Source organism: Capra hircus, chromosome 13 (genome assembly GCF_001704415.2).
Source record: "Capra hircus breed San Clemente chromosome 13, ASM170441v1, whole genome shotgun sequence".
Taxonomy (NCBI): Eukaryota; Metazoa; Chordata; class Mammalia; order Artiodactyla; family Bovidae; genus Capra; species Capra hircus.
The window spans coordinates 21,836,243-21,859,459 of NC_030820.1; the positions used below are offsets into that span (position 1 = coordinate 21,836,243).

At 43.7% G+C, this 23,217-nt stretch overlaps 1 protein-coding gene across 1 annotated transcript in view; it reads right to left on the minus strand.

Moving 5' to 3' along the window:
* Positions 1-23,217, minus strand: part of NEBL (nebulette) — a 383,839-nt gene that overhangs the window by 353,884 nt on the left and 6,738 nt on the right. The gene's annotated exons all lie outside the window — the stretch shown is intronic.

Consider the following 23,217-nt stretch of genomic DNA (forward strand, 5'->3'; position numbering starts at 1 on the left):
GATCCTCACAGGTGCTTTAAGTCCCTCCCACCCCTTGCATCTTATGGTATTTTCCACTGCCCCTGTTTCTGCTCCAGCCTCTTTTCTTCCTTTTTTGAAAAACTTCTCAAAAGAGGAGTCTCCATTCACTGGCTTTCCTTTCTCACATCCCACTCAACCCTCAACCCACAGCAATCTGACTTTAACTCATGATTTCCTCTTCCAGTCACCATTTCTGTGGATTCCAGGAAGACTTCGCTGAATAGCAGTATACTTTTTAGAGATCTGTTTTTCTGATATGTTTGTCTTTGCAAAATTAGTGTTAGATATTAAACTATTGGTCTGACCACCACATTTCTCCCAGTGTTTGCTTCATTTATCTCTGGTGAGGACTTTATGCTAGCTTCAAAACCCACTTAGTCCTCTGTTCTCCATGAAGACATCCCCGGCTGCCAAAATTTTCTTTCTAAACACTCCTTCATCTGATGATTTCTCATCTCTGCTCAAAAACCATCCTGGCACTCCAGGTCTGCCAACAGCCTTCCTTCCAGTCTTTTCTACTACTTAAGTCCACCCCAACCTAATCCGTCTGCTGGGGTGAGTCCTTCAAATTTATCACAGTCCAAGCATACACCCCTATGATGAGAAGAATTAGCTTCCACTGAAGGAGGAAAGAGAATACCCACCAAGCAGACACCTGTCCAGGACCTTCTATCTGGTTGCCCATCACATCACAAGTCACTTCACCAGTCTCCTTCACTTACTTGGGCTGCCTGGCCCCAAGGCATTTGAACTCTCAGACATAAGCCTAAATCTTTCTCACTAGAAACAGTCCTTTCTATTGCTTCCTATACTCAATCGTTCATGGATTTCTTCATCAAACAAATCCCTATTTAAGAGCCAAAATGCATCACTGTGCCAGGCATTGTCTATAGGCAACAATGACTCATTAATAACAGAAATAATGAAACTTTCCCTTCTCTCATGGAATCCCGAATATAACACATTATTCAAATACGTATAAAATAAGTGCTATGGAGAACTATATACGGCTAGAAAAGTGTACAATAGAGAGACTAACCAAAGTTATGTGGCGGGGGGCTGAGTGAGGAAGGGGGTACTTAAGGAAAAGGAACAGCATATGGTAAAGGCCCTGCTCCTTCTCACATTCTTTACCCGTGATGTCACCAAAATGCAAGTTCATACGCCCGACACACAGTGAGGCCAAACAACAGCAAAATGTCAGAGTCTGGAGCAGAGAAACATTTATTGAGGGCCCTACAAGGATATGCGGGGCCCATGCCTTCGAAACCCCAAATTCCCTGAAAACGCTCACCAAAGACCTTTTCTAGGAAGGCTGAGGGAGGAGCGGGTGAGTTGCTGCAAAATTCTTGGGGGTCAGATCCTTTGTTCCTGAAGTGAAGCCAAAGTTCAGGGAACGATGTTCCTTATATACCTCCACCAAATGAATGTTATTCTCTGTTCTGACAAGAAAGGTCCCAAGTATGACTTTCACTCTCTGAGGTCCAGTCCTGGCTGAGAGAAGGCAGAGCTCAGCTGGCAGCTCCCTCAGGGCCAGGTCCCCAGACTCTGTCCAGCTGTCATGGCCGAGGTGCCCAGGACCCAACTGTCCCTCAGGTTCCTCACGTTGCCCAAATAGTGGGGGCCAGGTCCATAGACTGTATCCTATGCAGACGGCCACTGCCATGAGGTCACAGAGGCAAAGATGGGGGAGAGGGTCATCGCTGTCTGAAGGCCTGGGCCCAGCCAGCAGGCGGCCTTGCGAGGGCTCTAGAGCCCTGCAGGACGGAACCCCCAGCCTGCTCCCTGGGCCCTCCAACTTACCCACTGCTCTGAGGCTGGGTGAGCTGCAGGTCCCTAGGGAGAAGGCCAGGGTCCGCCTCTACCTCTCTCTTCCCATGGAGGAGGACCACTCACTCCATGGACCATTTGCTGAATGCTCCCCTGGAGAAGAGAAAGGCTACCCACTCCAGTATTCTGTATACTGGGGTCGCAAAGAGTCAGACACAACTGAGCGACTTTCACTTTCATCCATGTTTTCACTAAGGGTCCTTCACTGACAGTTGGCTGCATGTGGGAGGGACCTGGAGCCAACCAACGGCTGAGCAGGACCACTAACCATTGTTCACTGACAGTTGGTTGCTTATGGGAGGGGCCCACTGTGGCACTGACCAACGGCTAAGCAGGGCCACTAGGTCCCCTGGTAACCGCTGCCTGGTAACAGAGAGGAGAGTTGGGTAACGAGCCCACAGCGATGGCCTCTGCTAACGGCTGCACTTGGCCACACTCTGTTACAGGGATACAGTCAACCCTCGGTATCCAAGGAGGGCTGGTTCCAAGACCCACCGTGAATACCGAACTCCATGGGAGCTCAAGTCCCATAGTCACAGGGTTCCACTCCCGAGGGTTCAACAACAGTGATTGGTGGAATCCACCGACAGACACAGTGCAGATACAGAAGACTGACTGTGCTCACCATCAGGAACACTCCCTACTAAGTTACCCTTTTTTTTCCCAGTGTGTTATATTGACTTCTGAACAAAGACACCCTTTGCAAAATCAGAGCAGTCATTGTTTTTGAAAGACAGGCTAAAACAACAGGACCTAGGTTTTAAAACACATCTTTACAAAAATATTTTTCTACATCTCAATACCCTAGTTTATTCACAGCTTGCATTTTTCTTAAACGAAGGGTTTAAATCACCGTGCTGTAAGCATTCCCTTCTCTTCAACTTCCTACAAATTCCATTCAGCACAGCTGCAGCCATAAAATTTAATTTGCCACTTCCCCAAAATAGTCGCTTTGATGTAAAATAACTTTGCCTTCCTGCTAATATTTTACAAGGAATTAAAACTGAAATGATGGACTAAGAATCCCCCCATTTTGGCTCCAGTTTGGACTAAGAATTCCCCTCCAGTTTGTGCAGACCTGCACAACTGCAGTATGTGGGGGAAAAGTCACTCATGACTGCTGGAGAACACACGTCTCCAAACACATGCACTGCCAAGAAACTGAACCAGTGGGGATGTGTTTGGCAAATACAAAAATGAGATGTGAAAACTTCAAACAGTTATCTGTGTTAATCCATTTCCGTATTCCAAGGGTTCAAAAGATAAGAGTCGTCATGTTCTCCCAATTATAACCTCTGTGATAACCATTGTTTGCATACCTTATGTACAAAAGTCGCCACCAAGGCCAACAGATTGGCAAATCACTTTATGGTATTTATTATGAGCCCACAAAATGAAAACTTTCTTCAAATGTTTTCCTAGGTGCCTTAATTGCACAAGAAAATTAATAGGAAGTAGAACCATGCCAGCCTCTAGCTGCAGAACAAGGTTCCGTTGTCAAAACACATATGTGCCAAGGTGGTACTCTACGTTTTGAGAGAGGTGACAGGAACGTTTCTTCAGCCAAGCCAAGGGAAATTAATGACCACCACTCAGAAATATACAGTCTGTTAGGGCAATGCCCTCAGCCCTGGTCATCACAGAAGGGCAGGAAAGCCGAGGATGGAATGAGGGAGGGCAAGGAAAGGAATGAGGTCGTCTGCTGGGAAATCAACAGGACTCAATCATTCTATAGGATTTTTCCAAGTTCCTTCTAGACCAATCCAGGCCTACAGTACATTCAGGAAATAAAAGGTCTATTTTTGCACATAAAACAATGCCCACAAATATCCACCTTGTTTAAATCAAAAGCAGTACTTAGTCACCCATGATAATGGAAACCCCCTACTCTGTCGCTTTTCTGGAACCCTCGTGACCTGCCAACTTCCAGGGATAAAACTCCCTTAAGGACTGAGGCCTCATGAGAACTCTGGGTTAATTTTTACGATAAATTACACCCTTGTTTACACCAAAGATGACATCAACACACCCTATGTGTGGCTGTCCCTTCAGCATACACATCCCAGGAAAAGCCCTTTGGGGGCCTATTTGTACATTATTTTCACAACAGCCAGAGCAATCCTGTTTAAAAAAACCTCAGTCACACATCACATTACTCTTCTGCTCATTCTCTGGCCTCCCGCAAGTTTTACTCAAATGTAAGGATTAGATTTCCCTGACCAACTGATTCTAAATTACAAGCCACCCTCCAACTCCCATCAACAAATATCCAACATTAATCCAGAAGAGAAAACTCCAAAAAGAAAGAGAGAAGGCTGTCCCTTCATCCAAACATTTAGCTGGCCCAGCCAAGTGTGGATCAGGTGACGTATCTGGTTCCAGACACAAACTCTACTCAGAACAGTAACTCAGCTTCCTGTTTGGAGAGAACAAGGAGACAGACGCATCAAGTTCCAGTCCAGGAATCCAATGACCACAAATCTTTTCCTATTTATTCTGTTGAAGTGAAAAATATTAATTGGGAGATTGGGGTGGACATATATACACTATTGATACTATGGATAAAACAGATAATTAACAGGGGCCTACTGTATAGCACAGAGAACTCTATTCAGTGTTCTGTGGTGAGCTAAACAGAAGGAAATCCCCAAAAGAGGGGATATATGTATACAGAGAGCTGATTTACTTTGCTGTGCAGCAGAAACTAACACAAAGTTATAAAGCAACTCTACTCCAATAAAAAATTTTCAATGCAATCTTAAAATAAATAAATACACTCTGTATCCATTTTCTTACTTTTGACAATCTGAATAATAGAATAATCCAACAGAAAAGCAACACTGCCTTTTGTACTTAGAACCAAGGGGGTCTTGCTCTCCTTAGTCTCAACCTCCCTTTCCATCCTTTGTGGTTTTCTCGAGCCTAGAAACCTACATCTCGGCTAGTCCCAAATTGTGACCCCACACCATGTATCTTCTGTCTCATAAATGCACACTGTCAATGGTTAACAGCTAACAACATGTATGGGTCAGGCACTTACGTCTTCAAATAAATCTCTCAACAGCTCCAGTTGGTAGCTGCTATTATTATCGTCATTTTACAGAAAAGGACACTGAGGCTGCAGAGATGAAGCAATAACTGACTGAGTCCAGAGCTCAAACTGAAAAGTTCAGCTTCAGAACTTGGGTTCTCAATGACTACACCTACAACAAGTTTAGTCGTTCAGTTGTATCCAACTCTTTGCAACCCCATGGACTGTAGCCCACCAGGCTCCTCTGCCCACGGGATTCTCTACACAAGAATACTGGAGTGGGTTGCCATACCCGTCTCCAGGGGATCTTCCTGACCCAGGGATCGAACCTGTGTCTCCTGTATCAGCAGGCAGAGTCTTCACCGCTGAGCCACGAGGAAGCCCTACAGGAATGAGTCGCCATTCCCTTCTCCAGGGATCTTCCTGACCCAGGTCTTCCTCACTGCAGGCAGATTCTTCACCATCTGAGCCACGGGGAAGCCCTTACAGAGGCTAATGTATTACAAATCTCAAAATAAAAGTACCGTAGTCTTCTCTGATCCGTGGTTTCCCTTTCCGAAGTTTCAGTGACCCACGGGCAACCACAGTCCAAAATTATTAAATGGAAAAATCCAGAAGTAAACAATGCATAAGTTTAAAATTGTGCACCATTCTGGGTACCATGATGAAATCTTGAGCCACCTGGTCTCACCTCCTGGGATGTGAATCATCCCTTTGGCCAGTGTATCCCATCCATTAGTCACTTAGTAGCCACCTGGGTTATCAGATCACTGATTGTAGTGTCACAAGGCTTGCGTACAAGTGACCCTTATGTCACTTAATATTGGCCCCTAGGTGCAAGAGTTGGGAGACTGGCGATTTGAATATGCCAGAGAGAAGCCATTAAGCACTTTCTGTGAGAGCTGAAAGTTCCCGACTTAATAAGGAAAGGAAAAAAATCGTAGATTGAAGTTGCTATGAGCTACAGCAAGAACAAACAATCTATCTGTGAAATCATGAAGAAGGAAAAAGAAATCTTCGTGTTTTTCTGTTGCACCTGAAACTGGCTATGACCAGTGTGGTCATGGCCACAGTGCGTGATAAGTGCTTAGGTAAGATGGAAAATGCTTTAAGTCTATAAAATGGGATATTCGGGGATGATCCAGAGAGATGATATGGGGTGGGAGGTGGGAGGGGGGTTCAGGATTGGGAACTCATGTACACCCGTGGCGGATTCATGTCAATGTATGGCAAAACCAATACAGTATTGTAAAGTAAAATAAAGTAAAAATAAAAATTAAAAAAAAAATGGGATATTCTGAGAGAAATAACCACATTCATATAACTTTCATTACAGTGTATTACCATTGTCCTATTTTATTATTAGCTATTATTGTTAATCTCCAACTGTGCCGAATTTATAAGTTAAACTTTATCATATATATAGGAAAAAACATAGTTTCCACAGGATTCAATACCATCCATGGTTTCAGGCACCTACTTGGGGTCTGGAACGTATCCTCCAGCATAAGAGCAGACTACTGATGTACAAAAATAATATGCAAGTCTTTGTGAAAGATGCAGGACTGCATTTATATTCATTAAATGGTGCATAGTGTAATAAAGTCACATAGACTAAAACAGGCAAAATAGGAAAGTTCATAATGAACAATTCATGACACGTGTTTCAGAAATGTTTCACTGTTTTTAAAGAATGTTTGCTAAAAAACTGACTGTGAAAAGAACAATTTCCCAGTTCAGAAGAGAATGGCCTGATATTATTCATACAGAAAAGAAATTCTCTTTAAAGCAAACACTCAAGTCAAACTTAGAAAGGGAGCCACAATGTGAACGAGAGGTTTTCCTCTCTGCCTGCTACACTCCTGGCCTTGCATAGCACCTGAAAACAGAGTATGAAAACACTGCAACTCTCAACATGATTCAGAATGTTAAAGAGATGATGTATGTGCCATCCTTCTTAACAACATCATAAAATAAATCTTTAAGATTTTGACCATGAGGATTGTTTTTTAATTGAAGCTGAAAGCTAACAGAAAAAAAAAAATTTATTCCCCTCTCAAACTATCATTCAAAATCTCAGTCCTACAGAAAACTTAAAATAATGTGAAAAGGCATAATCCAATTTGAAAAATACACTTTTGGAAAAGAATGCTTTTGAAATCATGAGTCACTTCAGCTTTAAAATGCACACTCAAAACCCAAGTAATTGCTGCACTGCTAAGGCTCAAACCATCACTACATTTGAAAGGAAGACTAGAGCAGTGGACTGGATCAAGTATCGGCCAGCTCTAGAAAAAGAGAAAGATTGGGCAAGAGACACTTGGAAAAGCAAGTCAGGTGGTCATTCCTGCCTCCACTGATGTAGTGCTGTGCTTGATATTTATAAAACACTTTTTCTGTTCCTCTCATTATCAATCCCTCTGTAGAGACTAGCCGCCCCACTGCATGAGGCCAGAGGTGGACAGGCCCCAAGCCACCAGCCTCTGCTGACTCTCAAAAGCCAGCCGGGTCACTGCACTATGGTCTCAGGCCAGGCCCAGCAATCCTGTTTGAGGGGGTCAAAGATTTTTAGAAAAATTAGAAAGGTCCATTATACAGCATGGCTGAATTCCTGGCCACTCGCGTGGTGAAAACAGAAAGGACCAACAGAAACTACAGAGGAAAACAAAATTAGAGGCATTCCTTTATTTACGGGAGGAGAAAAAGACACCAGGACAACTGGAGAAAGGTGGGCTAGGTCTTTTTGTTAAGGCCCTAAGAGCTTTCCATTCAGCTTCTTGTGGAGCAAAAGGCAGCCATGTGTAAATAGACAAAGAGTTACCAAAAAATTAACTCAAGATAGAAACGTCAACAGGACTTGGGAGCCATTGAAAGTTAATATCTGATTATGAGGAGGAAAAAGGAGGAGTGTGTTTGGGATTTGTTTTCAAAGTCAGGGGGCGAGGGTGGAGGAGAAGTGCTGCTTTTCAAAATACACATGAACTCGCTGAGTGGATAAGATTTCTATCAGGTGATAAGGTTCACCTGGGAGACTAGGTTCAGCAGGGAGCACTACTGAAAACAAAGCAGGACCCACACAAGTCTTATCACAGGATCCACCTGTCCTGCAGGCCTGGACGTGTACTTCTCAGGAGCCCAGTGCCTACACTTCAATGCCAGCATGACAAGAGTCAGCCTACTCCACCACCTCTTGAAACACAGATGAACTTCATTACTTGATAAAATAATAAAAGGGGTTTTAATAAAGAAGTTCTGAGAAAGCTTCATGATCGAATTAATAATTAAATTCTGAAATGAAAATATAAATCCTCAATGGTAGAAATATTACGATGATAAATCTCCACACCGGAATTTTTCACATGAACTAAAAGGTGAAGTCACTGTCAGGAGACTTTTTTTTTCTCCTCCTTTTCAAAATAAAATAATGAGAGTGGTGTCATTTTCTATGAAATTTTAAACCATATTTCTTCTGGCCTTTTCCATTGGAAACTGAAATTCATTTCTCTATAAATATTTTAATGCCATTTTCCTGTGAGCAGGAACAATCCATCAGAGAACAATTTCATAATTGTTTCGCAAGCTTACAAGGCACACAATGTCATAAAGTAAAGGCCCTGGGTGGACGAGAAGAAAGCCTTGAAAATAAGGGTGAGGTCGAGAACACAGAGACAAGTGAAGAGGCAGACACTGGAGCCAACATGTGTAATTCAAACACAGACTAACCCAAGTGCCTGTGTGGGAGGAGGGGGAATATACTCACCATAAATTTCATCTGTGAAAATTAAGAGTATTGAATACTTTTTAAAAAAACTCTACGTTCACTCTGTATATATTTCTCTTCTTCTATACCACCAAAATAGTAAGGCTTATTTTGCTTGACTTGACTTTTGTTAGTGAATCTGTTAAGGGCTGAATTTCCCTTTTAAAAGATATGTTAAGAGACTTTCCTAGTGGTCAGTAGTTAAGATTCCACCTTGCAATGCGGGGGATGTGGGTTTGATACCTAGTCGAGGAACTAACATTCCACCTGCCGAGGGGCAACTAAGCCCATGAGCCATAATTACTGAGTCTTTCCACGGTAACTAGAGAGCTTGTGTGCTGCAAATAAAGATCCCACATGATGCAACGAAGATCCCATGTGCTGCACCTGACACCCGGCACAGTCAGATAGATAAACAAATATTTTTAAAATAAAAAATAAGAGAATTTTTCAAATTTATTTCCTAACCCCCTAGGACCTCAGAACATGGCTGTATGTACAGAAACATCAGAGGGAATCAAGCTAAAGTGAGGTCATTTGGTGGGCCCTAAACCAATATGACCATTGTCCTTGTGAAAAGGAGAAATTTCAACACAGGCACCTTGCCAACAAAGGTCCATCTAGTCAAAGCTATGGTTTTTCCAGTAGTCATGTATGGATGTGAGAGTTGGACTATAAAGGAAGCTGAGGGCCAAAGGATTGATGCTTTTAAACTGTAGTGTTGGAGAAGACTCTTGAGAGTCCATTGGACTGCAAGGAGATCCAACCAGTCCATCCTAAAGGAGATCAGTCCTGAATATTCATTGGAAGGACTCATGCTGAAGCTGAAACTCCAATACTTTGCCACCCGATATGAAGAACTGACCCCTTAGAAAAGACCCTGACGGTGGGAAAGATTGAAGGCAGGAGGAGAAGGGGACAACAGAGGATGAGATGGTTGGATGGCGTCATCAACTCGATGGACATGAGTTTAAGCAAGCTCTGGGAGATGGTGAAGGACAGGGAGGCCTGGTGTGCTGCCGTCCATGGGGTCTCAAAGAGTTGGACATGACTGAGCAACTGAACAATAACATTTGGGTGGGACCTAACCCAATATGACCGCTGTCCTTGTAAAAAAATGAAATTTCAACAGAAGCACAGAGAGAAGATGATGTGAAGAGACACAAAGAGACAATAACCATCTACAAGGAAAGGAGAGACACCCAGGACAGGTCCTCCCTCGTGCCCACCACCCCTAGAAAAGCCAGTCCTGGGGACACCTTGATTTTGGATTTCTAGTCTCCACAACCGTGACACGATACATTCCTATTATTTAAGCCACCTGTTCGTGGTAGTCCACCCAGCAGGCCTAGCAAACTAATACAGAAGCCATTAGGACTCTTTATGCTGATCCTCCCAAGCATCTCTAAACTTATCCACATGAGAATTCTGCCAGGAATTAATGTCAAATTTATTAGGCTGTAATTTCTACAATCTGTCTCCTCTTCCCCTTTCTAAAACTTGAAATATTTTTCCATCTCCAAAGCTCTCTTGTGTGGATAATTTCTCAAAGCGAACAATAATTATACTCATTATTTCTCAAAGAATAATGAGTGTAACAGATACTTAGATGATATCAACTCTGTCAACTGTTTACACGGGTTATCTGATTTATTCCTTACAATAACCAGAAGAGGTAGTAAGTGCTATTATTGTCAATATCTGAGACACTGATCATTTGACAGGTGGGCTGACAGGACATCATTTTGCAAATGAGAGCCCAGAGGCAGAGCCAAGGGATGTAACTCACCTAGCTGAGCACCCAAATCCATCTCGTAACTCCCCCATCACATCTTCTTTCATCATCAGGGGTAAGGGAACCTGATTTCAGTTCCAGGACAATGTCCACAGGGCCTCCTCAGGACCCTATGATGCCATACATCTGGGCCTAGAGGTTCATCTGGACCTAGAGGTTCCAATTTCTTTCACTACCGTGAAGAATGGCTTGATGTCTTCTTCCTCACCCTACTCTCCTAGGTTTTAATTTCTTAATGATTCTTATGGGTCTTTTTTAGTTTTAAATATCTTCTTCTTGGTTGAAAAGAGGAAAGCTAACTAGGAATTGAATAATTCTACTCTTTCCTATGTCATTTTATTATTCCAGTATCTTCCCCAAGCCACAGTTCACCTTTTTTCTTGAAACATGTGTGTACTCAGTCGCTCAGTGTTGTCTGACTCTTTGCAACCCCATGGACTTTAGTCCTCCAGGCTCCTCTGTCTGTGGGATTTTCCAGGCAAGAATACTGGAGTGGGTTGCCGTTTCCTTCTCCAGGGAATCTATCCAACCCAGGGATAGAACCCACATCTCCTGTGTCTCATATATTGGCAGGCAGATTCTTTACCACTGAACCACCTGGGAGCTCCTTCTTGGAACATAAAAGCTTTTAAAATTCTTTCGTCTCAATGACAAGCCGTTGCTCATGTCAGCCTTTAGCTTTCCTGACCCTATTCTTAGACTGTTCGTGCATTTTTAAATTCTCAGTTTCCCATCTTTTAAACTGTGTGTCATGCTGATCAGAGTTCAAAAGACTCCAGGGGGTGGTGCCCTATGTTGGTTTTTTGTGTGTTTTGGTTTTAAGAGTTGTTCCTCATTTTCTCCCTCGCTGGAATAATTAACATTTTCAATCAGAACTTTATGTTTCAAAGTCTTCTAGTTAACGGAGCCCCCTTTCTTTTTATTCCTCCTTTCATTTATTCACTAATTCTTTATTAAAGGCCGACTGTGAGCCAAGGACTGTGCCTGCCCCTGGATGTACAGGGAGGACTGAACTTTACGTGGCTGCTGCCTCATAACCCAGGGCTTCCTGAACTCACACACCCCCTCTGCTTCTCACACATTGTGAACAGGTTTCCTGAAGTCTGGGATGTGGTGGGACCAGCAATCTCTCCTCTCACTCTGGTGAGCATCAAGGGAGCAGAGACCACTTGCTCTAATATTCTCACAACCTTGCAAGGATATCGCCAGCCCACCCTTCCTCATTTTCCACGTTAAGTTGGAAGCAGCTTGAAAACAGGGAAACTATAAACAAAAGCAAAGCGAACAGTCAACTGATATTTTTAATCTTTGAACAGCTGTCTCAGTAAAGCCTCCCTTTAGACAGCATCTAGCCTCTGTGCCAAAGTGTACACATGTGGAGAAACCATCAGTTATCTTTTGTATCTGTGTTAAGTGGCCCCTGGTCTGCCATAAACGGGCTTCTCCTTCATTTCATCCTCCTCCAAAAGTTTTCCATCATTTTTTCACCTTCCATTTTCTTTCCTTCTATACACGGACCCACCTATCAGGTTTGTTTCTTTTTTAGCACAGCAAGCCCCACCAGGACTGACTTAGCCTGCACCCACCACAGACCCATAATACCTCTGGATCCAGTGAACCATCGTTAGCATCTATGCTTTGGTACAGATGGGTAAGATTATCACTATATTCCCCTGTTGGTCTCTTCTGAGGATTATTCAAGACTTCCTCATCCTCCACACAGGTACTTCTTATTTTTTTTTCCTTTTTATCTTGTTCAATAGACTGTATTGTTCAAACCCAAGGGTTAGAACTGTTTCATAGCTGTCTTTACGTCCCTCAGAATTTTGTACATGATTCAAGATTGCCTTGCACTCTGGATCTGAGTTCCACAAATATTTGCTCAGTTGAATTACTCAAGTGTAGTGTGAGACCCCATATTTACATTCTCTAGATGGAGACACCCCCTGCCGGAAAACCTAAACCAATAATGATAAACACTGAACTGAATACAGATTCTTTATCCTCACACAGAATAAAACGGGGTGTCATCAAACTATAAATTTAACTTCTGCAGAGTCTGCCCTGAGAGTGAACACCATACACAGCATCCTAGCACCATTTTCCTCCAGGGGCTTTCCCCTCTCCTCCACTCTTGGTCAAAGTACCAAGACGTTTAGACAGGGAGAGTGGGTACCGCACCTCCATTTTGGATATGTCTGACTCTAGAAATAAGTGACAGGTATAGGCCAAGTTTTACCTGAAAAGACCTGGAGAGAGAGAGAAAAAAAAAAAAAGGTTTCTATATACTGAGAACTTGTAGGTATAAAGTACTGTGCTGAATTCTCTGTAAATAATGTGCTCAACCATCACTGCCTCCCACTTACAGATAAGGGCAGATTAGGAAACTGTGACAAAGAGCTCTTGAGTGGCGCTCCCCAGCTAGTGAGTGGCAAGGCTGGGATTTGAAGTCAAGCCATCTGGCTCCACAGTTATCACTCTCTGTGCTCTGCCGCCTCTTCAAAATGATTGCTAACCTTTCCTCTTCTTTTCTCTTCAATTTCTCATTTCTATATAATTTCTAAAGCTATTTTCCATTTACAGTTATTACAAAACATTGCCTATATTTCCCATGTTGTACAATACATCCTTGAACCTATCTTACACCCCATAGTTTGTACACTGGGATCTTTCTTTTATGTTACCACCTGTTCTTTCCTGCGGGGAATTTTTTTTTTTCAACTTTAAACTTTTTATTTTTGTATCGAGTTATATATAGCCAGTTAACAATGTTGTGATAGTTCCAGGTGAACAAGGAAAGGATTCAGCCATACCTAGCATCCGTTCTTCCCCCAACCCCCCTCCCATCCAGGCTGCCACATCACATTGAGCAGAGTTCAGGGAATTACTTTTTAAACCCTGAGTAGCACTCTCTCCTGACCCGCCAGGCTATGCCAGAGAAAGATGCCAGCATTAGGAGGTTTACTACCAAACAGAGGACTGCTATATACCATTCAGCACAAATGTGCTTTTAAAGTCCATCCACAAGTGTTTATTCAGTGGCTCTTACACACTCATCATGGCAGGAAGAAAAAACAGACTGCTTCTCTTTCAACATCTGTCCAGTCACCATTGTGCAGGACACTTCCTGGGCAGGAGCCCCGTGTACAAATTATGGGTGTTTGCACTGACCACTTATCTCCTCAGGTACATAGACCAGGAGACACACAATCAAACCAGCTTCCTCATTCTTGGCCAATTAAACCTGATGTTACATAACCACCACTAAAAAAAAAGTCCACAGAGGCAAACCCTCTAAACAGGATTTTCCTTCTTTAGCAGCCTCCAAGGAAGAACTGTTCTAATATGGTGCTTCTATTCCTGACAGGAATAACCCTTAATTATGATGTGCCTTAAACATCTAGACACTTTAAAATAGAATTTCACTTAATGTTAAGGAAACCAGAGAACTACGTCAGTGGCAACACAGAAGAGTTTAACACAGAGAGAGAGAGAGAGAGAGAGAGAAGAGTGGTGGGGGTGAGGGGGACAGAGAGTACTCCAGCTTTGGCACAGGGGGAGAGGGAAGAAGCACAGATCACTGCTGAGTTGTTTTTGAAGCCTGGAAATCTGGAAGAAAAGACAGTGAAGAAAGTCACTAAAGAAAATTAAATGCTTCCATGAAGTGAAGTGAAGTGAAGTGGTAGTCGCTCAGTCGTGTCTGACTCTTTGCAACCCCGTGGGCTGTAGCCCACCAGGCTTCCCCATCCATGGGATTCTCCAGGCAAGAATACTGGAGTGGGTTGCCATTTCCTTCTCCAGGGGATCTTCCTGAACCAGGGATAGAACGCAGATCTACCCTCATTGCAGACAGACTCTTTACCGTCTGAGCCACCAGAGGAACCCCATAAAACAATGTAAAGACTTCTTCATTTAGCAGGGATTAATTAATCCCTGATTATATTTTGTCTCAGGGATTAAATAAATCATACTTATTTCCGGAAAAAAGTATATGGATAGGCAAGTGAATGAAAACATGGCCTGATGTCTAGAACCCAGGAGTGAGGGACTTCCCTGGAGTCCAGGAGTTAAGACTCCACACTTGCAACACAGAGGGCGTGGGTTCGATCCCTGGTTGGGGGAGGTCCCACGTGCCATGTGGTGTGGCCAAAAAGTATTGGGTTGACCGAAAAGTTCATTCTAAACAAATTCAAAAACAAAGAAAACACAGAAGTCACTCCTGAGACCTTTGGAAAAACGAAGTGATTTCACCAACTACCTTTGTAGATGGCACTCCTCTTATCACCTTTTGACTGCATGTCAGTGACCAATAATCTAGCTATAAATTTCCACACTCCACCTAAACAGAGAAAGTAGGAGCTGTTGTTCATGTGTATTGTCAGCCCAAGCACGGCCACTCCACTGGGATCACTGCACGGATCCTCATGAAAAGAAAGTGTGTTTCTTCCTATTGAGCCTGCTCTCCGTGAGAGATGCCTGAGGCTGAGCCACATGGCTCAGACAACTAAAGGGGCTCGTGGCACCCCCAACAGAGCTGCCGCGAAATCTACACTATGAGGGGAGAATAAGCAAGCACACAGCAGGTACCAAAGGGTACAAAGGCAACTGGGACCATCCTCACCCTCAAGAATGTAATTTGCTGATAGGAAAGACTTGCTTCTTTATAAAAACCAAACCTAGAGAATTATATCAAGGGTCCTTCCACAAATAGGTCCTCCCACCCACCTCCTGTGTGCAGGCTGTCAACGGCTTACATGTCCTCCCCAGCCTCTACTGACGGACTACATAGATATGGTGGGTTTGAGATGGTCCTTCTCGTCATGATGAGATAGGAACATTCATGATATGAAAGGGCAGTACAGTCTCAACAACGCAAACAGCACATCCGATGGGGACAGTGAGAAGCAGGCCTGTTGTATAATCATGAATTTGAGTAGCATTAGTCCCTGGTTCCTGGGACACACGCTAAATAGTTGGAATTTCACAAGTAATTGGAAATATCTTTGACATTTATGAGCCCCGGGTTCCATGCCTGAGTTGTTGTGACAGGATGATCAGGATGGGGCTGGCCGCTCCAGAAATCATGCGATTAGAGGGCTGGAGCTTTGCTTTGGGCGATGTGAGTGGACTTCCTCTAGGGAGGGGTAAGGGGCTGGAGTCAAATAATCTCATGGCCAAAGAGTCATCATCCTGCACAATGAAACCTCACTAACCACTCTGAACACCAAAGCTCCAGATCTGGCTGAGATCCCTGGTTCGGGAATGCATGGATGTGTGGGGAGGGCAGGAGGAAGGCAGACTGCTCCTGACTCCACAGTGCAAGGGCAGGTCCAGGACGTTCCCACACCGGGTCCTATGTGTCTCCTTGCTGAACTGGTCCTGCCCGTGTCCTGATCAAACAAAAATCTTCAGTGTAAGACTGTTCTGAGTTCTGTGGGTCGCTCTAGCAAACCGTCAAATCTGAAGGGGCTGGGGACCCCCTCTCCAAATTTGTAGCTGGTCGGTCTGAGGGACGCCTGAACTTCCAGCAGCATCTGAAGCAAGGGCTGTCTTGTTGAAGATGGCACCCTTCACGTACGCATCAGAATTGCACTTCCAGGACTTCCCTGGTGGTCCAGTGGTTAGGAATCCTCCTGGGAAGATTCCACATGCTGCAGGGTAACTAAGCCCGTGTGCAACAACTACTGAGCCTGTGCTGCTCAACAAGAAAAGCCACCACAATGAGAAGCCCGTGCACCGCAACTAAAATGTAGCTCATGCAACAACAAAGATCCAGTGCAGCCAAAAGTAAATTTAAAAAAATTTTTTTAAAGAACTGCACTGCAGCATTGCAACATATTCTCAATTCCTGAAACATACATGAGAAATAATCCCTTCAAGAAGCAAAGCTCTTGCAGCTGACCTAACTCCCCACATCCAACCCAGCTCCAACACCAGCTGAGAACTTCACAGCCCAATTTCAGCAGGAAACCAGCTTGAAGAGGGAGACAAGCACAGTTCTAGTACAAGGGAGGGTTCCTGATAAGTGATAAAACTGAGACATAAAGACTACAGTGGGTACACAAAGAAAGAGTCCAGTAATTAACTAAGCAATGTCAGCAAATTTGGAAAACTCAGCAGTGGCCACAGGACTGGAAAAGGTCAGTTTTCATTCCAATCCCAAAGACACAATTGCTCTCATCTCACATGCTAAAAAAGTAATGCTCAAAATTCTCCAAGCCAGGCTTCAGCAGTACGTGAACCATGAACTTTCAGATGTTCAAGCTGGTTTTAGAAAAGACAGAAGAACCAGAGATTAAATTGCTAACATCTGCTGGATCATCGAAAAAGCAAAAGAGTTCCAGAAAAAAACATCTATTTCTGCTTTATTGACTATGCCAAAGCCTTTGACTGTGTGGATCACAATAAACTATGGAAAATTCTGAAAGAGATGGGAATACCAGACCACCTGACCTGCCTCTTGAGAAACCTATATGCAGGTCAGGAAGCAACAGTTAGAATTGGACATGGACTGGTTCCAAATAGGAAAAGGAGTATGTCAAGGCTGTATATTGTCACCCTGCTTATTTAACTTCTACGCAGAGTACATCATGAGAAATGCTGGGCTGGAAGAAGCACAAGCTGGAATCAAGATTGCCAGGAGAAATATCAATAACCTTAGATATGCAGATGACACCACCCTTATGGCAGAAAGCAAAGAAGAACTAAAGAGCCTCTTGACGAAAGTGAAAGAAGAGAGTGAAAAAGTTGGCTTAAAGCTCAACATTCAGAAAACTAAAATCATGGCATCTGGTCCCATCACTTCATGGCAAATAGATGGGGAAACAGTGGAAACAGTGACTGACTTTATTTTGGGGGGGCTCCAAAATCACTGCAGATTGTGATTGCAGCCATGAAACTAAAAGACGCTTGCTCTTGGAAGGAAAGTTATGACCAACCTAGACAGCATATTAAAAAAGCAGAGACATTACTTTGTCAACAAAGGTCTGTCTAGTCAAGGCTATGGTTTTTCCAGTAGTCATGTATGGATGTGAGAGTTGGACTATAAAGAAAGCTGAGTGCTGAAGAATTGATGCTTTTGAACTGTGGTGTTGGAGAAGACTCTTGAGAGTCCCTTGGACTGCAAGGAGATACAACCAGTCCACCCTAAAGGAGATCAGTCCAGAGTGTTCATTTGAAGGGCTGATGTTGAAGCTTAGACTCCAATACTTTGGCCGCCTGATGCAAAGAGCTGACTCATTTGAAAAGACCCTGATGCTTGGAAAGATTGAGGACAGGAGGAGAAGGGGATAACAGAGGATGAGATGGTTGGATGGCATCACCAACTCAATGGACATAAGTTTGGGTAAACTCCGGGAGTTGGTGATGGATAGGGAGGCCTGGCGTGCTGCGGTTCATGGGGTTGCAAAGAGTCAGATACAACTTAGTGACTGAACTGAAGTGAATTAACTAAGAGTGCAGAATGGCTTTACAAAGGTGGTTACGGCCATGTGAAAGGAATTTCATTTTGTTAAGTTTTTTTTTTTTTGGTGTCTTTTTAAAGTATTTTTTAATGTGGATGACTTTTTAAAAATCTTTATTGAATTTGTTACAATATTGCTCTGGTTTCATGTTTTGGCTTTTTGGCCACGAAGCATGGGCATGTGGGAACTTAATGGCCCAAACAGGGATCAAATCCACACCTCCTACATTGGATGGAAGGTGAGGTCTTAACCACTGGACCACCAGGGAGGTCCCAGAGCAATTTTAAAAGAAGGGAGGATAGAACACAGCGTAAGAATAGTGTGAGAAAAAGGTCAAATCACCATGTCAAGTTTAACAACAATGAAAACCTAACTTTTATACCTCCTTATTATATGCTTGAAACTGTGGCTAAACTTATTATTTAGAATGATATGTTGCTAAATCACTTCAGTTGTGTCCGACTCTGTGTGACCCCATAGACAGCAGCCCACCAGGCTCCCCTGTCCCTGGGATTCTCCAGGCAAGAACACTGGAGTGGGTTGCCATTTCCTTCTCCAATGCATGAAAGTGAAAAGTGAAAGTGAAGTTGCTCAGTTGTGTCCGACTCTTAGCGACCCCATGGACTGCAGCCTACCAGGCTCCTCTGTCCAGGATTTTCCAGGCAAGAGTACTGGAGTGGGGTGCCGTCGCCTTCTCCAAGAATGATATGCTAATAAACCCTTAATCTGATGAGGCAGAGTCTGTTATGATGCCCATTTTACGGGTAAGAATACTGAGACCTCAGCTAAGAAACTTGATGAAGGCATCAGAGCTGGCAGTCCAGTGTGGTTTGAGAGGAGTGTGAAAGGAAGTGGAGAAAGTGTGAAAAGCCCTGGGTTTCTATCAGAAACCCTTTTTTGTTTTTCTGTAGGCAGTGGGGAGCCATCAGAAGTGTGTGTATAAGGGAATAATATGGCCAGAACTGTGGTTTCAAAAGATAAACTGCAGTGACAGAAAAAGCATTCAAAAAGAGAAAGACTAGGGACTTCCCTGGTGGTCTAGTGGTTCCAATGTAGGGGGCACAAGTTTGATCCCTGGTCAGGGAACTAAGATCCCACATGCCACATGGTGTAGCAAAAAAAAAAAAAAAAAAAAGGCGAGAAAGACTAGAACACGGAGATCAGGTAGGGGACAATGCTCTGACGACTGATGAAACAGTATGAGAGCCAGAAGCAGGGCGAGGACAGAGAGGATAAACGTGTGGGGAGGGACAGAAGGAAAAGGGGATGCAGACTATGACAGAGATACATGGGGCTCTGGGTGGACGGTGGGATGAGCAGCCAGGAGAGGATGCAGGCAACCGAACAGACCATCAAAAACACACGTTTGTACGGCCTTCTGTACTGCTGCGTGCACTCACTGCACCGTTATGATGCTCCCATGTGCTCCCTGCACTTGGAGCAGTTCACACTTTCGATCGAGTAACACATCGTGAAGTCAGATTTCAAGACCAGATTCAGTCCCAGCAGGCCAACCGTCTAACTCCACATCCCAGATCTCTGACCCACGGCCACGCGCGGCCATCCCATGTCTCTACCTCTCTGTGAGGCTGACCTGCCCCTGCTCTGGATGGAAAATGAGCATCAGAAGAGTTGATCAAGGATTTCTGTCTAAGAGATTGCAGAGATGAAGCAGAAGTATACCCCCAGGCCACCCGTCTACAAATCGATCTCAGGCTATTCAAAAGCACACACATCAAACTAGTTTTCTTCTAGCTCCTCCTACGGTTCGATGGGAATGAGTCGGCAGAGAGTGTGGAAAAGTAAACGGAAGCTGAACATGATGAGAGGCTCTCAAGGACTCAGAGAAACACACCGCTGACCACAGTTAAAGTGAACCCTGGCTTTCCAGTGCTGGAGTAAACGGCCCTTGCCATTCAGACCTGGTCCTTCCCCGTGGCTTCCTATTCGCTGGTTATGTTTGGGCCCCATGTCTAGTTCTGCAAGAGAGGCTACAGAACCCTTTGATAGATAGCTGAACGTCAGAATCAATCATCATCCTTTCACTATATATGAAATAGATAGATGACAAGGATCTATTGTATAGCAAAGAGAACTATATTCAAATCTTGTATTAACCTATAATGGAAAAGAATCTGAAAAAGTGTGTTTATATATATTTATATGTGTGTGTGTGTGTGTGTGTGTATATAGATATATATGGCTTCCCAGGTGGTGCCAGCGGTAAACATTCTACCTGCCAATGCAGGAGACAAAAGAGACTTGGGTTCAATCCCTGGATCGGAAAGATCCCCCGGAGAAGGAAACGGAACCCTACTCAAGTATGCTTGTCTGGAGAAGCCCATCGAGAGAGGAGCCTGGCAGGCTACAGTCCACAGGTTGCGAAGAGTCAAGCACAACTTAGTGACTAAACCACCACCACATTCTAAAACATAATCACTTGTCTATACACCTGAAACTAACAGTGTAAAATCAACTATATTTCAATTAAAAATAAAACCAAAAAAATTATCCTTTTACCAAATCCTCAAAATGTTCTGAGTACTCAGCTCATCGACATTATTCTAGCTCCCACTTCCCCCACTGTAAAAAGCATAGCTCTTCTAGTAACACTGACTAGAGGAGAACAGAACCAGAAAGAAAAAGAAAAAATCTGACTTTCTGTGCCTCTAGAGGCTGAGCTATGAGGGGGCCGCGAAGTTCTGGAGGATGGGGGTGTCATGTGTGGGTCTGTCTGCCTCACTCACCCTCCTGACATTCCCAAGAACCAAGCGTCCTTTAGAGCACTCATGTGAAAACGTTTAAAGAAAGACGTACTGAAATGCACTCTTACACAGGCCCCTGACACATAATCAATACCCCTTTAAGCGCACACATCTATATCTTGCATTAACCTTGCATCTCACTGTGATTTAGGAAGTAACGCTGTGCTTTAGCCCCAAATCTTTTCTAACCTGACATCACTCTGTAACACACAGATCATCATAAAGAGACGGAAATACTTCCAAATGTGGCAGAACTCAGGGCGTGACATGTAAATAGAGCCTTCTACAATGATTTCAAAGGATACTAAAATTCATCCAATGTCGTCAACGGTTCCATAAGGTACCTGAGAATCAGATCAGGTTGCATGGACACTGGAACCTTTTTATTTAGTTCAAATAAAGCGTCTCCTTCCCTCACTTTCAATCAGTTTTAGCAAACTGAAAAACAGTTTTAGCAAAATGAAAAACAGAAAACAACTGTCAGCTTCTCACGTCAGGTCTATATGCAAAAGGTCTCATCTCTATGCAGTAGGCAACGGAAAAGTCAGACAAGGCAGAATTCTAATTGATGCAAACTAGAACCTCTATGTATCACAATGTCCTCCCACAGAAACGGTTGCTTTTAACAATGTGACATTCTTCTTCTTTCTTTAAAGGGGAAATAAGCAACTTTCAATTTATTATAAATAAGGGAGGGGACCAACATTTGGATACTAATAGGTGTTATCTGATGTGCTGAGGCTTACAAATATTTTCCCCTTTTCATTTCTATAAACGTTCCTCTTAGGTAGAAACTATCCCATTTTACAGATTATAATTAAACCCAGAAGAAAATTAATGAGCATCCATATAGAATCTTTTAGAAAGGTACCATATTTTGAAACTGAGCCCATTAGCATGGAAAGGAAATCCCATCATGTTCACTTTGGATTGGCAAAGGTGAGTCTATGCCTCCAGCGGGGAGACTTTATCCTTTGGTATTCAGATCTGGTGAAGCTTGGCCACCGGACCACCATTCAGGTTCTACAAGGTCTATTCTCAAGCCAGCTCCTCTAGATGCCCAGGCTCAGAAGGAGCTCTGCTGGACCACATCCTGAACTGGGGGAGGAGGCCGGAGACCGCACTCTGGGCTGCAGCATAACCATCACACTCACTGAGGCAGCCAGTCTCTATTGAGCACTAAGTGCCAGGCTCTGCAGATACCGGGGAAGCAAGACAGCTCTGCCCTCAGAGCCACGCCATGCAGGAAGAGGGCTCGTGGCTCCTCCACAGGATGGTGAGGGCTCTTGCGGCTGAGCTGAGTCCTGAAGGATGGCTGGCTATGGGAGAGGGCGTGGTTGCACAGACAGAGAGAGTGAAAGCAGAGGCTGTCTGAATTCACGCACTTTCGGCACAGCACTGTACATACTGGCAACTTCCAACGCTCTGTGATGTGTGGGGCGTTAGGAATAGGGAACTAAGCTAGGATTTCTCTAATCTTTTTTGACTACATCTTCCAGTAAAAATATTTTTTACATCATGATGCTATACACACTTTACACATATGACTTGAAAAAATCTTTGCCAAAACAGTACTCTTTCCACTACTCAAACGCATTCTGATATTTTCTCTCTCCTCTTCTCTCTCCCCTTCTCTCCTTCATTCTTTAAGTTTTAGATACAACCCTCAAACAGGTGGCAACCCACAGTATGCAAAATACTGGTATAAACCTTCTAACAGGTGTGACTATCATTTCTTTGAACAACACGAGTTCGAACTTCAAGGATCCACTTACACGTGGATTTTTTCCAATAAATACTACAGTGGAACCCGATCCCCAGGTGGTTGAACTTGAGGATGCAGAACCACCAATGCAGAGAGAGCTGACCTTGGACTTGAGCGGCCTCAGATTTTGGTATCTAAAGGGAGGTCCTGGAACCGGGTACTAAGGAAATTCCTCTTCTGCCTTTCATCCTTTTTTTCCTCCTTCACCCCTCAATAAAGCATCACCAAGGAAATAAGAGCACCACAGTTTCCTGAAGGTTTGTGATTTGGCAGAAACCAGGCTGGAACCTTGACATACCCAGCGTCATTCATTCTCACTCAGATCTGCAGGTTAAGCATTACTATTCGCATTTTAGGAGTCAGACATGACTGACAGCATGCACGCATGCATGCACACACACACACACACACACACACACATACACACACATACACACACATATACCCATTTCACAGGTGAAAAGACAAGCTCAATGATCAGAGAATCAGTGGACCATGATAGAGCCAGGATTCAAGTTTAGTTCTGTCTGGCTCCAACTTGCCAATTGTCCCATTGTGCCTTTCATGAAAAGTTCTTAAGTAATTAAAGCTAACCTAATAGAAAGAATTTCCTAAGTCCCCTTGAGATAACTCAAGTCCTTGGAGTGTTATGGAACCAGGTTTGGGAGGCGTCAGGAGAGATAAGGCAAATATGTGACGGAAAAACCTCTCAGGTTTAAATTCAATTTCCTTCTGTGTCCTCTGAGGTCCCCTTAGTAAAGGCACTGGTGGAGAGTCACCAACAGAG